We start from the raw sequence: 13,307 nt of genomic DNA, 5'->3' as shown, positions 1-13,307 counted from the left end.
GCATTTTTATTTAGAATCCTAATATTATATAAGCACACACAAAAAAGTATTGAAGCCAAGTTTTCAATCCAAGTCTGTCTGATTCCCAAGCCCACAACTTTCTCAGCATATTATACCATCTCTTATAGCAAGTTTTGTTTGATTATCTTTTCAGCATTGTCCCAAGTCAGCCAAATCCCGGACTATACCACACTGGTAGTGGAGCCACTGATAGGAAAAAAACAAAACCTCTAAGCACCAGGCCAGGAACCTTCTTGCTGTTCTCTTCCTCATCAGTCATGGTCACTCCTTGCTTCCTTACACCCCACCCCCACATTCCTTCATTCAACTTTGAGTTTCTATATTCAAAATTTTTATATCTACATTTTCCTATTGACTTCTACGACTATACCTTAATACCCACCCCCCTTTTCAGCTTCTGTCACAAACTACAAACATATACTACACAAGTGGAACGGTCATCCAGTTGACAATATGAGTTAGTACACAACAGAATATTTTGACTACAGACAAACCACATTCAGGAACTTTTGACAAAGCCAAGCTGTTCTAATTCATCTTACCTACTTGTGGCAATAATTCAGCAAGTTGTTTTTTGCTCTTCAAGATCCCTCTAAACTTGGCAACGCAAGTGCCTGTCTAATTTCAGCCATTCTGCCAGAATGGGCACAAGCCCAACTACACAGCTCAGAATCTAACTCGCAGGCACTTTACGGGCTTTTAAAAACACTTGTGTTCTTGCAGTTTAAACACATTGATGAGCATGAGGGCATCCGAGCCCAAATCCTTTGCTTGGAAAGTAATTCTGAGCAGGAAGATTACTAAGTGAACATCCAGAGTTCTTCAAGTTACTGAGCTCTGTTAGAAGTCAGCAGAGGGTTTTCAAAAGAGGACTGAGATAATAATACTCATCAAGTCAGTGGGTAAGCAGCTTCAAAGGTACTTTTGCTTTTGCTTTATTTAAATTTGATGTTTGAAATACATTGTCAAGTCCAACAGTTTCCCTTTGGAAATCTACATGTATGTACATCTCATCTTTCTCTGATTGGAAGCACAAAAACAAACAAACAAGCAAACAAAAAACCACAAGTAACTCTTAATCTGCACCCAAATGACAAAGACAGTCACATACTAGAATTTAATTTCATTACATTTATGATCTAGCCTTGAATCCCAGATGTTTCAAATTTATTTTTAGGGTGAAGTAAAATTTGAGGTAATTTAAAACTACAACAAAATTCCAAAAATTGCTATGAAAAGAAAAACAAACAAAAGCCTTTACCCTCATCGAACTCATTCTAAATTAACCAAATGATCTAACTGTTTCACTTGTATAGTGGAGACCATTAAGAAAATATTGCTGACATAATATATTTAAATATTTCTTTTAATTAATACCTTACTGAGCTATTTTTGCTTGCCCGAGAATAGCAGACTGGTCCAAGAACTGAATTAAAATAAAAGTCTAATGTCCTAAAGAGTAATATGCACATTCTTGCTCCTAATTTGCTACAGTTTAAAAAGCAGTGCATGATCTGATAATAGTTTACTGTACCATTAAAATCGGAAGAAAGAAGGAAAGACTATTTTGCTATCTATAATAGTTCTAGAAAAGCAGTCTTCCTTTCACCTGGTTTTCTAGATATTTCTATTTTCCTTTCTACCCTTTCTGACATTTAAAATAAATGCCTTCTTAAGTTATAGATGGTCATTTTTTGGAATATTTCACTAACATTGACACAACATTCTTTTTGAATATAATATGTATTTAATAATAACAATAATCACTTAATAAGTATATTTGTTCATTTGAGCAATCATTCACAATGATTTTAAAATGTCTTGGCTAGGAAATTCTTTAAACATTTGTAACTTACTTGGGGAGGCAAAAATTAATTTCAGTAAGCACATGCTATTCCTGAGAGGCCTACTGGCCAAGTTTCTTCATCCCTTCATAATAAGAAGCTTTTCTGTTGCTTCTGAGTCAACACTGGTTCTTGGGAGCACTTGAAGTCATTATCCAACTTTACCAAGGGCTCTATGTAGCCACTTCCCAAAAGTCTTGACTGCTTATCATGTGCTTAACATATTGTTAGGCAGCAGAGAGAGCAAACTGAATAGACAAGGTCCATGTTTTCATGGAGCTTACATCCTAGTGAGCAGAAAAGACAAAGAATAAAATAAACAAGATAAAGATTTAAAACAACAACAACAACAAATACAGCACTTCCAGGAAAGGCCTCTGGAGAACTATCAGCCATGAAACTGAATGTTAGAGGAATATTCCAAACAGAAGACCAGCAAGTGCAAGAACAGAAAGTTGTGAAAGATGCATATAACTGAAAGCCACTTTAAGTGTCCCAAACAGGAAGTGCAAGAGGGAGGAAAGAGAGATAAGGGAGGACTGAATTGAATCTGAATTCTAAGTTGGTCATGAAATTAGAAAAGGAATTTGGTGGGTAGTTAGCATAGTTAAAGACGCAAGGGCAGGAAAATGGTTAGCAGGAAATGCAAAGGCAATTCTGGGAGAAAAGGAATGTTTATTGGGAGACTAGTAGGAAGGAAGTTTAGAAATGTACATGGGGGGGGGTGAGACTTTTAAAACTCTTGAATAATAGACTGAAGGATTTGAACATTTTCCTGTAGTAAAAAAGAATATTTTAGGTATCAAGGATAGTAGTGGTTAGATGTATTATTATGTTTTGATTTTGGTAGCTGTTTTCAGAGGTAGGTATTGCTTTCTTGGATCTTTACAGGAGAGTGAGATTTTTAACTACTATTCAGGAACATAACAAGATAAACTGAAGATGGAGATAAGTGATATGTGGAAGGAGAAAACCAAAGTGATTACTATGTCAAGAAGACATGATGTATTTCATAGACAGGAAGGCCTATCAGGACAAACAAGATGGAAACAGAGGGTTGGAACAATTCGACAAAAGTCAGTACAGGCATAAGCTAGACCACACGGTAGGAGAAGGTAATCTGCACAAGACTAATGATTCAGAGACTCTTTTTTTTTAATCTTATTTTTATTAATTTTAATGCAGTGACATTGATAAATCAGGGTACATATGTTCTGAGAAAACATCTCCAGATTATTTTGACATTTGATTATGCTGCATACCCCTCACCCAAAGTCAAATTGTCTTCTGTCACCTTCTATCTGGTTTTCTTTGTGCCCCTCCCCTCCCCCTATCCCTTCCCTCTCCTTCCTCACCCCCGCCCCACCCCTCCACCCCACCCCCCGTTACCATCACATTCTTGTCCATGTCTCTGAGTCTCATTTTTATGTCCCATCTATGTATGATTCAGAGACCCTATTGAGAATTAAGGACTTAATGTCTTACATCTAGTATGTATTTAATAATGTTTTATTAAGATTTAATATTTAAACTTCAGACATACTCAAGCTCACTCCATGCTCCCTGGGGAATCCCCCCTCTTTTTTTTTTTTTTTTTTTTTTTTTTTTAGTATTTTTTCTTTTATTTATTTATTTTTTGTATTTTTCTGAGGATGGAGATGGGGAAGCAGTCAGACAGACTCCTGCATGTGCCTGACTGGGATCCGCCTGGCATGCCTACCAGGGGAAAATGCTCTGCCCATCTGGGGTGTTGCTCTGTTGCAACCGGAGCCATTCTAGCGACTGGGGCGGAGGCCATGGGGCCATCCTTAGTGCCCAGGGTGGCTTTGCTCCAGTGGAGCCTTGGCTGCGGGCGGGAGGAGAGAGACGAAGAGGAGGGAGAGGGGGAGGGGTGGAGAGGTAAATGGGCACTTCTCCTGTATGCTCTGGCCAGGATTTGAACCCAGGAATCCTGCACACTAGGCCAATGACTCCGACGGGTCTACCATATCATGCTTTTTACTTAAAAAAAAAAATTTACATTTCTTTTGAATGCTGATGAACAGGAGACACCAAATCTTTTTCACCTGCAAACTACTACCTTCTTTATTAGATCCAGCTAATAACACTGTTTTGTCTTTTTCCAAATAGCTCCAGATATATGGAAAAGATTTATATAGGCGGATGGGGATCCTCAAACCCCTCAGCGAGATCTTCTGAGAATGGCTTTTAAGATACCTAGAGGCAGAAAAAGCCCAATAGAGATCAGGGGAACTACCAGCTTTTAGGATACACCCTTAAAGGCTCCAATGCCCCAAAGGGGTCTCATAGGATGCCATCTGGGTCCTGCTTCAATAGTGGAAAGGAAGGTCATTGAGCTAAAGCCTGCCAGGCTTACATGCCTCTGCTGTGAGGAAACAGGGACACTGGAAGGTAGGCTTCCCCCTCGCTCTTCTAAGGGAGGGTTCAGTCTCTTCCAGCCCTGCTCCAGCCACCTATGACTTAACCTTGCCCAGAAAGCTGGGGTTTGCCACTGAAGGCCAAAGGTGCCCAGAGCCGCGGCCACATCTACGACACTGTGGACGAGCCTAGGGTATTTCTTCCAAGAAGCAAGTAAACTGATCTCATTTGCACAAGGGCCACTTAACTATGTTTTGCCTGAATAGTCAGGTTTTTTATTCTTCCCTCAAAGATCTCTGTTGTGGGTGTTGATAGTCCTATTTTCTGCTGCTTTGCTTAATATATATTGTTTCCTTTATCCCTCCTACCTCAATGCCCCACTCATATTCAGGCTGGGACCTACTCCTAATTTAGAGCTCTCTTTCCTCCTTTTGCCAACTTGTATTATGAATTTACTTTTGCCACCCAGCTTAGTGTATCCCAAGGTTCTCTTTACCATGCCACAGTCACAGAGCTCCAGGGAAAAGCAACCTGGTCTCAACTCTCCAGGCAGAGGAGAACAGAAGCTCCATATCCATGCATGCTGCAAATGGCTTTTTCCAGTCTACCTGAATCATTACCAGCTAGAAGCAGCAGTCATTGGGACTTGGACATGAGCTGCAAAGTATAGAATGGTGACAACAATTTCAGTGCCATGCGGACTTTTCCTGTGGGGAACTTTCCTAGACTCCTGCTCCCTGTGACAGCTCCTAACAGACTGAACTGTGGTTGGGTTGCATTTTTCAGGGATTTGGCATGGTGATGGGGCCAACTTGGACTTGGTGAACATGTTAAGGACACTACTCTTTTATGGATTCTTGCTGTATTGGCCAAGAGTTTGCTTAAAGGCTTCTAATCACTGTAAAAAAAAATAGAGGACCAGGTGAAGAAGATGGGGCACATATACACTATGGTATACTATTCAGCTAGGAGAAATGATGACATCGGATCACTTACAGCGGAATGGTGGAGGCTTGGTAGCATTGTGCGGGGTGAAATAAGTGAATCAGAAAAAAACAGGAACTGCAGGATTCCATACATTGGTGGGACATAAAAGCGAGACTAAGAGACATGGACAGGAGTGTGGTGGTTACGGGGGGTGGGGGGAGAGAAGGAGGGAGAGGGGGAGGGGGAGGGGTACAGAGAGAACTGGATGGAGGGTGGCGGAGGACTACCTCTCTTCAGGTGATGGGTATGCAACAGAACTAAATGACAAGATAACCTGGAAATGTTTTCTTTGAATGTATGTGCCCTGATTTATTGATGTCACCCCATTAAAATAAAAATTTATTTATTTATTAAAAAAAAAAGATTTAAACTTCAAATTGCTGTTTACCTCATGAATTTATACTGGAATAAGTAAGTCAGTTATTTGGAATCAGTTTTGTCACCCTGAAGCTGTGAAAACAATGGGGGGAAGGTTTGGGATTATAAAATGTGTGCTCTGCTTTGAAGTGCTCATGGACGTAAACATGAGTGCTTAGGGAAGAAGTCTTGCCAATATATGGGTGTCATACCCTGGAAAAATGAACATGAGGGGAAAAGAGTAGCCATTTATTGGGGTTCTGAGAACATGTTTATACTATTTCATTTAATTTTCAGCTGCACTATGGCAGGGAATTATCTGCATTTTATAAATTAGAAACTACAGTTTATGCTCATACAATTGCCCAAGGTAGGTTCCTAAGTACTAGAGCAGAGATTTAAACTGATTTCATCAAAGGCCATGGCTTCTTTTCTTCTGATGGACACTTTAGTTGTTTGCATGTTTTTGACTATTGTAAATAATGGTACATGAACACAAGGAAGCAGATATCTCTTCCACGTAGAGTTTTTGTTTCCTTCAGACAAATTCCCCAAAGTAGAACTGTTGGATAATATGGTAGTTCTAGTTTTAATTTTTTTTGGAACTGCCATATTGTTTTACATAGTGGCTGCACCAATTTACAACTCTACCAACAGGACACAGGGTTCCCTTCTCACCGGTACTTGTTACCTCTTGTCTTTCTAATGATGGCCATCCTAACAGGCATGAGGTGTTATCTCAATGTTTTAATTTGCATTTCTCTAATAATTATTGACACTGAGGAACTTTTTATGTTCCTCTTTGGGAATCTCTGGTTCTTAGCCCACTTTTAATTTGATAATTATTATTTTTGCTATTAACTTATATGAGTTCTTTATATATTTTGGACATTAACCCCTCATCAGATATATGATTTGTAAATATTTTCAATAATTCCATATGCTGTCTTTTCATTTTGTTAATATATAAGTTTTTTAGTTTGTATAGTCCCATTTGTTTATCTTGGTAAAATTCTTCTTGGTATGCTAGTGCGAGGTATGCCAGAATTACTCCTCTCCAAGTCAGACTAAACTCACCAGCCTACTCTATGTAGGGATAAAAGCTATATTTTTCTGTCATGAGAGCTCTCTTCCACCAGAGACAATATTAGCATGAAGAATAAAGTGAAAAAGAAGTCATTGCTCCTCAAAATTTTCTCAGCACCTATTACTTCCCTTCACTCTCTATATTTGTAAAACTAAAAACATGATTTCCACCAAATGACACAAATATTTCCAGAGATGCTCACTGGATCCTTATTTTAAAATTTTTTCATCTAAATTAATATATATGCAGTTATTTTATTTATATGTTCCTTAAAAAAATACCACAAATTAGGGAAGTCTTAAAATAAGTTTTCAGTTCCTGTTCTTATTCTGAGGTTACTATCCAACAGCCTTATGTGAAAATGTGATGACTCATCTGAATCATGTTGTTTCTTTCAGGGTTATATGTACAAATTTAGTTGTCATCAAGCAAAGGAATATTTGAGAACCATTTTCCCTCCTCCAATAAATAAACTAATGCCGCTTTCTTAGTAAGAGAGGTTAAGCCTCCTTCCAGTCTATCCTAAAAGGCACAGCTGTGGAATTATGTTGTTTTTCCATCTTAAATGTCCTTGGATATACTTGGTTCACAGGTAAAGGTATCACTGGTTTTTATCCTGTCTCTGTGATAGATGGGGCTGAGGTTTACAGAATTCAGTCTCTGCTACTGTGGGTATGACAAGGTATTAGAGCTTTGTGGATAATCTGGAAAAAATAAGGAAAATCCTGTGCATAAAAATGTTATCAACTGTCTTTTCAAAGGCAGTAGTAGAAGGTTACTGTTTATTATGAGTTTATATCCTTCTTAAACTATGGTGCTAAAATGGCATTTCAAATTTTTATTTAGGTTACCGTGTGTTTTTGGACGGGGGGAGAGGAGAGGAAATTATTTCCTGACTACTGATATTCCAAAGGCTAGGAACCATAGTTTAGAACCATCTTCAGAAAGCCCAGGGAGCCTTGTTCTCTTAAAATCCTTCCAGCAACACAAATATTTGCAACCTCACAGCAAGTGGTTGTCATCAAGGAGGAAGTCTTCACCAGGCAGCATAATAATGTGCTCAATCGTTATCCTAAACTTCCTCTTGCTTTTTCTTCAGTTAACACAGTCTACCAAATAGCATTTGCTTACCACCCAGATTTAGAGCAAGGAGACAAGAGGTCAATATAGATGTACACCTCTACATTCCCCACCATCACTCACCCCCCTTCCAACATCGGCCAATGTGATCATGTTCACTTCGGTACACAAATCTTTTATCACTTCCCTTCGATGGCTCTCCACTTCCTTTGGACGCTACCCATTCTCTTTGATATGGCATCAAAACGTCTTTGATTCAAGTAAGTTTCATCTGTTTCTTTTTGTTCCAAAATTAAAAGGGCTTCTTTCAATTCCAATAATGTTTCATATTCTTGACTGAATAATTACCTTCCTTCTCCATTTCTTTACCAATACCTCTGCCTTGCTAACACCTACTGAACCTTCAATTTTCAACTTAAATATGACTTTCTCCTAAAAAATATCTTGCCAAGTTAGCATCCCTCTTCCTCTGCCCAAAGTCAGGCTTCTCTCCTTTTCCTTTCATTTCACCTGCAATTCTCTATATTTAAAACTTCTAATCATTTATGAACTGCCTACATTCCCTATAGTTTTAGACTGTAAGCCTCAGGAGGGTAGACACTGCCTGTTTTGTGTACTACAGTATAATTAATGACTAACCTAAGGCCCAAATATGCTAATCATTGGCCTCAATAAATATTTTCAAATGAATGAATTCCTTCTGCTTAGTCTTTTAAGCCCTTTCTTTTACTACTTTTTTTTTAAATTCTGGATCATTTGTTTCAACAACTCCTCTTCATTAACTTAAAAGACAATGTGACTAATCAGTATCCAAATTTCAAAGCTCCACTACTCTGTATTTAAAATATGATACTTTGCGTTTTCCTATAAGGTTTTTCCTCTGTACTACCAAATCATACTTCTTGAATTCTGTTCCAAATTCTTTTTAAGGTAAGGCACAATGAATTCTGGGATATGAGTAACACAAACTGTTATGCTGTTGTTCCCCATATTGAGGTTCTAGAATGAAGTTTTAAGATCGCAACATATCTCAACTAGATGATGGATGACAACAGGGTTTCTTAGCCATTTCTGAAGGCATGCTACACTGAATTGACTGGCATTAAGGTAAACAGAAGAACACTTGTATCAAATGATTACTTTCTAAATAATAGAAAGTCAGCCCCATTCTAAGCAATTTAAAACAAAAACAAAACCAGATGGTTGTGTGGAACAGTGCATATTAAAACCATCTCACAAACAATTTTGTGCCTGGCAAACTCACAAATGCATTTTGTATGTACAAAACTGGGAAAGATTTCTAATTATATATTTGTTTTAAAACATATCTGTTCATTCAGATAATGATGACTTTCGGGAAGCCATTTTGCAATAAAATGAGGGATGGAAAGGTGGGGTACCTGAAGGAGGAGAAGTGCACTGATTCACAAGACTCTTACAAACTCAGAGAGGACGATGACCCTCAAAATCATCTAAGAAAACTCTTACCAGATTAAAAATGAGGAATCAAGACATGAATTGGGCACTGATTTGCGTTCACCCATTTCAGGATGTTTTTAATGACCATTAGTTTATCTAAAAAAATGTAAAAGCTTTTAAGCAGCACCTACCACATTCCTCAAATTAAGTGCAATCCCCAAAACCGCTAATGCTCTTAACATCTGTAGACTGAAAATCTTACATTATATTTGAATGAAATCTCTCCTTGTTATCTTACATCTAATGAGACTTTAAGTTGTCATTTTTTTTTCATTTATTTTCTTAATATCTCCTAAATCATTTTTCTTTCTTATCTAGTTCTGGACCACAAGTCCAGAACTTCTTTTCCTAACTCCACAACTGAAGGACTGTGATAAACTCCTAACTGCTCTCTTTGTAATTCAGCCTGCACTGAGTAGCCAAGGTCAATACCATCACCGCATATTACATGTTATTTTATCACTCAGAAACCTTAATGGTTCTCCATTGCCACATAAATCAAAAACGTTCACAGAACTCAGGAACTGTCTGCTTCCTGGCAGGAAGTTTTCCTCTTGCACACATACCTGCCAGTTCAACACCATCCCTGCTGTGATCCTGGGCGAACTGGACGGACACGTGCAGTCGCGGGAATCATCCAACCCCGTCTCATGGCCTTGCCTGTCGCGAAGGTAGGACCTTGCAGCTACTCTTTATTGATTCTGAGCTGCACTTGATTCCTCTCTAAAGAACAGGTGATTTCACTCTCCACCGCCCTGACTTGCTGTGAGAGGGAACGGACACGATGCTAGTAAAGCACCCAGTGGCTTGGGGACAGATGGCTGGGCTGTGGTCCTATGTCCAGTGCCCACATCTAAAGAGTCCCCCCTCTTCTGAACTTCCTTCCACTTCTTATTATGGAAAGCCCATTCTTCCCTCAATAGGAAAAAAGTTAATTTGTAATATTGTAGGTGCTTTTTAAATGTATCTGGTTTATCACTTGGTGATTTATTTGTGTATGTTGCGCTGTAAGGCACAAAGGACCCCAGCCTTAGAAAAATCGGTTTTATGTTTGTGACTAAGAGAAGTGTTAGAAAGCATCCTGTTACTGAGGAGGATGCCAATCAGCCAGGGAATAGGAAAAAAAAAGGAATAAGCAAGCCGAGGAGGGGCTCACTTTGATCATACGGGAGGCAGAAGATGAGAACAGGTGAGACTCAAAGCCAGAGAGGGATGAGTAGCGTTTACTTGAGGCTGAGCCAGCAAACTATTAACTTAGGGCTTTAGCCTCTTGAGTGCACTCTATGGTTCCTCATACTCATTTGATCCCTCTGTTTATGAGGCTTCTTTGCTCTATTTCTCTCATCCCACATACATACTACACACATGGTACTTTGTGCTACTTTTCTTACCAGGCTATTCATAACCTTAAACTCATCTCATTAGATCAGAGTTTAATATTACTTATAGTATGTGATAGATAACTCAAGACAGTGTTTTGTTATTAGAAATTTCATAACATTTCTTATCATTCTGGAAGCACTAAAAATTTATTAATTTTACATTACTTTCCTTAAAGTACCACAGTCTTTCATATAATCTGCCAACCCTTCAGTTGATTAAATATTAAGAGTTTATACTAAACATATATACAGATGACTTCAGCTTTAATCTCTTTAGTAAGTTATTTCGTGTAATAGTACGCTATCTGTCCAGAATTTAGCTACGCTTGTTTTCTGTAGTAGTTCAGTTTTTCATGTTGATTCATACTTAAGTGTCCTCTTTTCTGGTTAATTTTTTCCCTGCGAAATTTTGACCTCATTCTCCCTTGATGAGCTACAAAGTATTTATCTTGGAATCTTTTTAAAATTCTTGTGGTTCAAAAGATTTTAGTAGTAAGACTATTTTCGTCACTATAAGACAATCCTTTAATAAAAGCAACATTAATCTTCACATTGCTAATCTTCCACGCTGTATTTTTTTAACAAAATAAAAATTTACTTGTGGGTTACCACAATCCTCCTAATTTCTCTTCTTTATTAAAATCTTTGTTTATACAATTACTAAGCAGAAATTCAAAAGTAAAGAATGATTCAACACTTTTTCCCCAAAACTGGATGTGTAAAATACATACGCACAAGAAACACAAACAATAATAACAATAACAAACATTCTTATGAGCTTTATCACTTTCAAGGGGCACTCTCTAATTTGATCTTACAATGATCCTATGAGATAAAGGTTCTGATCATTTCCACTTTACACATGAGAAAACCAAATACCAAAAGTTGAAATGACTCGTCCAAATTCCTTTAACCATAACTGGAGTTTGAAATTGGTCTTCTAACTCCAAAGCCTACTGCAAGGCTCTCAAACCAATTTTTAAACATTCCTGCAATTACTGACTTTCATTGTGATCTGGATGAAGGAACATACTGCATCACTGGTCATTGCAATGATGGACAGAAAAGTCCTGTCAGAGTAGATGCTGTAGGGTAATGACACAGCATTCTCTCACAGGTCAGCAGGGGGTGTCACATCACCAGCCTTCCTATCATTTAATAAGCTCCTAGGGTTGCAGAAGAGATCTTTAAATGAGCAAAGCATTCAATTCATTCATGACACCTGTCTCTCTTCTAATTTCATTTTCTTTCATTCAATGTTTCATTTAAATTTTCAGACCTACCTTCCTAGAAATCTGTGGAAAATTAATATATAATTGCATAAATAAATTAGGTTCCTGGATCCAATTGCAACATGTGTGTTGTGTGTGCGTTTGTGTGCACGTGTGTGTACGCATGTGCGTGTATGTTGCTCTTCTTATGGTGCTGCAATGACCCTCTGAAGCCCCAAGGTGGCTTACTTCATCATTACCTAAGAATGTTACACGTGCTTCATTTCCCTTTCTGTCTCTGAACCTCGGTATATATGTGGTCTCTGACTCTCTCTTGGATGTGAAGTTACTATGGATATGTAATGTAATTAAATTTGATTATTTTCTCTTGTTAATTGGTCTCATGTTGAGTTCAATCTTAGATCAGTTTGAAAGACTTTGGGAGGGTGGAAGAAAGTTTCTTCCTCTTCTATAAAATGAAGACAGGTGAGGATAATTCATAAACTTTTGAATAATTGTTCATGTTTCCAAAGAAAAGAATCTATTAAGTGTGGAATAAAGTTTTCTTTTTTTTTTAAACCTAACTTCACATCCAATAATTCACCTATTTACCCCAACTTAAGTAGTATATATTTTATGTCTATTCAACATAGATAACAAGACCTGAAAGACCCTGGGAGTATCAATATTAGGTGCTTGTTAACGTTTCAATGATGAGTTTGTTCATTCTGTATTGTCAAAGAAGGTTCACATAGTGAGCAATAGATGTTCACATTGCTGGAACATAGTTATTTCAAACCATTTATATTGCCCTAAAAATCCCCACTGTTATGTGTCTTCAATGTAGACGTTGGTTTAAAAAAAAAACCTACACACAAAAACTGGGTATTAAGAGGAGTGGGTAATGAAGAGGCAGTAGTGTAAAATAACCTTGAGTGTCCTTCAGAAAATGACTGCGTAATAACTGTTCTGCCTTGAAACAATATAGTTCATTAGGTTTCTGAATACCCTATTCAGTCATTTCAAAGCTTGTACATGGTTAAAGAGTAACGACATGATTGTTTCCCTTTCCCCAAGGGAATTACTAAATTGCAATATCCTGTTATGGGGACCCAGGTCTCTGACACACATAATGAATAGTAACACCTTGCTCACTCAGAACACATAATTGTGGTGCATGGGTCTGCATTGTTCCAAATGGTGTCGCCATCGTGGTTTCATAAGGACTTCACGTTATTTTTAAAAAGTGTGGCTTGTTAGTGTGGGGTTCAGAGCTAGTCATCCCAAGGTGTGCCCTGTGTTACGTGGATTGTTTGGAGGGAAGGTCAACTTTAGCTGTGGGGTCAGGGGACATTTCTGCCCCTTCCTTGACTACTTGAAAGAACTTGAATTAGGAGCCTTGCTCATGAGGGAGATTATCAGAGATCACCTCTTTTGATGTATCTGTAGGGCAGGACAAAGTTTTATTTACTAAACACCT

This window comes from Saccopteryx leptura, chromosome 2 (genome assembly GCF_036850995.1).
Source record: "Saccopteryx leptura isolate mSacLep1 chromosome 2, mSacLep1_pri_phased_curated, whole genome shotgun sequence".
Lineage (NCBI taxonomy): Eukaryota > Metazoa > Chordata > Mammalia > Chiroptera > Emballonuridae > Saccopteryx > Saccopteryx leptura.
Note: the sequence above shows the minus strand (reverse complement) of the source record.